Genomic DNA, 3,583 nt, shown 5'->3' with positions numbered 1-3,583 from the left:
CTTCTCCAGAGCCTGAACCCTGAACCACGCGGGACGTGGGACACTCACACGGGTCTGCCTAGAGCTGGGCCCGTAGTATATTTGTTCTTGACTTCATGCGGGAAAGATTTCACAATACAAGTCTAGGTGAATTTTAGAGGAGATGTATTAAAACAGGAGACAGTGAAACCAGAAAGCACTGGGCAAATGAGCCTAGGCTGGTCTGCTTTGACTCACTAAGAGGTCAAAGAAAAGGGGGCCTTTGGGACAGGTTCAGGGGTGTGTCTGGGGTGAACTGCTGCTGCCCATTGCCGCCCTGGTTGCAAGCCTCATGAGGTCCCTTAGAGTTTAGGAGATGCATGCCTCTGGGGAAAGAAGAGGGGGAAGCACAGGTGTGCTTCTGGGAAGGAGAGCATGCACTGGGTCCTTACTCTTGAGGCTTTTATCTCTGTTGCAGGTGGGAATTAGGGGAGGTCTCAAGGGAGGGTTTCAGCAGAATATTCATCAGTTTTCTAGGTGTGCTCCTTCAGGATCGTGGTCTTCACTGACTGGTCAGTGTCAGGGCAGGGGGTCCTTAGTCGCTGCAGCTGACCCTGGTGTTGCCCTCCTGGTTTTGCTGCTCTTCTTGGCCTAGAGCTGAAATATAACTGAAGCCTAGATGTTGTTTCTAGGCAGGTGGCCTCCTCTGTCAGCTTGTTCAGCTCTCTGCCTCAGTTTCCCCATTCCACTTGTCCTGACTTACTGGCCTGTCTCAGTATCAGGTTGAAGAAGGAAAAGAACCAAGGGAGACTGAGGAGTTTTGGCTTCAGGATTAGGCAACTTGAAGAAAGGGAGCAGCATCCCTAATGAGACAGAAAGCAGAGCAGGTGTGGGGATGTTACCGGAGAATCAAATTCCTCCCTCACTCATGGGAGTACCGCTGAAATAAGAATTTTCAGAAACCCCCACAGGAAGTTGCGTGGAGTTACATTTCTTGGGTTCCAAGGTCCCATCCCCCTTAAAGCCAGTCCTGAAAAAGGTATAGTTGGGGTTCCAGGAAAGCCAAAAGCAAGGTCAGTGTCCAGAGCTTCTGTTCCATGTTGCAACCGGGTGTAGTTCAGCATCCAAGCTAATTAAAATCCATTAGTCCATTGTGGGAGCCCCACATGGTCACGTGGGTGCAGGGAGAGCATCCCCCTGCAACAGGAGTCCCAAGAGGGCTGTGTGTGTGTGTGTGTGTGTGTGTGTGTGTGTGTGAGAGAGAGAGAGAGAGAGAGAGAGAGAGACCTTCCTTTGTTTGGAAGTTTACATATTCAGGTTTCACTCTTGCAGTGGCCATGTCCATCACTAATTTGTTCCCAAGTGTGACAGACAAATAGGTACCTTCCCAGGTCACTCAGACCTCACTGGCCATGTGTCTCAACTGCCTTTGTCCAGTCTTTCCCCCCATTGCTCAGCAGGAACAGACTTGTAGAGTGTTAAATTAGCAAAGCCATAGAAATGGAATGCCTATATTGTCTGGTCTTCCCTTTCCTTCTTTCCTATTAAATAACTAGAAGCCCAGCACGAGAAATTGCACGGCCTCTCCCATCCACTCGGCCTCACTGTGCTTGCAGCCCCACCCACCGCGCTGGTCTTTGGTCATTACAGAGTTAGGGCCACAGGCCTTTTATAATATAGATAACCAGGTTATTACAACAGCATCAGGGATAAGAAAGAAATTAGGTTGGTTTGGAGTTCATTGGGTTTGAGTGCTTGTAGGATTAATACTGATACTAATACTAAAGTTCTTCATTGGTGGGGCTCACTGGACAGAGACTAATTTGTTAAAAGAAAATTAAATTATAACCTTTGTATAAAAAATGTTTGTATTGCTTTTTGTTTATTTTCTTATTATTATTTAGCTGTGTTTGGTTTTTGTTTTTACTGTCTCCTATTTGAACTGCCTTACCGAATCTTCTTTTGTAAACATACTTTATAGTTGTTTGGATCGAAGTGGTTATTTCCAAATGTTTAAAGGTACTAGAAAACTTCTTTTCCTGAATATTTTTTAAATGTTCCTTTTCTAATTGGTTACCCAATGATTGATTCACATAATGAAATACTTGCAACCATTTAAAATTATTTGTATTTACAAATATTTAATGAATGGGGAAATAGTTATGAAATATTCCTAAGTTAAAATGAGCAGTTTACAAAGTAGCATATACAATATGATTCTAATTTTCATAAAAACATGTGGGAATCTTTACACAGAGGGAAAAAATGGAGGGTAAAACAGCAGAATATCATTCTATCTCTGACTGTTGAGATTTTAGAATAATTTTTTATTTCCTTATTGTACCTTAATGCATTTGCCAAATTGAAAATAATATTTAATCTACTAGAGCTTAAAAATTAATATTGTTCTCAAATGTTTTGTCTTATAAACTTATTCTATACCTGAAGTGGCAAATCTTAAAACTGAAAATAAATTCACCAAATCAGCAGAAGTTATCTATGGATTGTGGGAATAAGAGTACTCTGGTATTTTTTGCATATTTTTTGTTTTGTTTTGCATTTTTCCCAGAGTGGAACTGTTTCTAATTAGAAACAGGGTTTTAGAAGGAAATACATTTATTTCCGTTCTGTGTCTCAGGAAAGTTAGCTGTCAGGAAAACACCTCCTGTTAGTCATTTGCACCTCGGTGTGAATTTGACACCTCACCCTCAGAGGTATTTAGGTTCCCATTATGCTCTCTAATGAGGAGGAAGTCTGAGTTCTGTAAAGTTCAGGTGTCTTGTGGCTTAGCCCACCTACTGCCCCACTAGACTTTCATAAAGAACATCCGGTTTGTTCTCAGAGGAGATCCCCTCTTCCTGATCTGTCCGTCTCCTGGCAGGGATGGATGGGATGGCTCTGTGTTTATGGTTTTCTCCTTTCACCACATTTCCTCATATTCTGGCTCTGCAGTGTTCAGGGTGAGATTGTCTGGCTGGCAACGAATGTTGGCTGCAAGGAGCTACTTATAAGAAAAGCCAGAGCATCCTCCAGTGGCTGGAGAGGTGAATTCCTCCTAGGTTTCTATTTCTTTCTCCCAACCCCAAACTTTTTCTTTTTTCTCTTTTCTCCCACTTCATCTACCCTGACAACAAATCCCAGATTGTCTGAGGGAACCCAATTTCAAGTATCCTGTCCCATGATCCCCTAACATGTACTCATGTTTTTGTTATGCATTCTGATTCTTGGGCCAGAAAATGTAGTCACCACAGATGAACTCCTCAAATTATCCCTTATATTTCTCTCACTTTCTTTGTGCCTCCTTACATGTCAAGTAAGACATTATAAACCCACACATAAATATGAACAAAAATAAAGGCATGAATGAACAAATAGGAGGGGTTAGTGTATACCCTACACACTGTGGAGGAATAACAATGGCTATTTGCTGAGAACTTACTTGGAACTGATGCTGTGGAAGTGACTCACATGCTTTTATCTCATCCAATCTTCACGGCAAATCAAATCACAGAATTGATGAGCAGATTGAGATTTAAGGACTTTAAGTAACTTGTCCAGATCACTCAGGGAGAAAGCCAGGAGTCTGTAAAAGGCTCTCTGTGTTCACCATTCCACTTGAAAATCA

The sequence above is a fragment of the Myotis lucifugus genome, unplaced genomic scaffold (assembly GCF_000147115.1).
Source record: "Myotis lucifugus unplaced genomic scaffold, Myoluc2.0 scaffold_26, whole genome shotgun sequence".
Taxonomy (NCBI): domain Eukaryota; kingdom Metazoa; phylum Chordata; class Mammalia; order Chiroptera; family Vespertilionidae; genus Myotis; species Myotis lucifugus.
Note: the sequence above shows the minus strand (reverse complement) of the source record.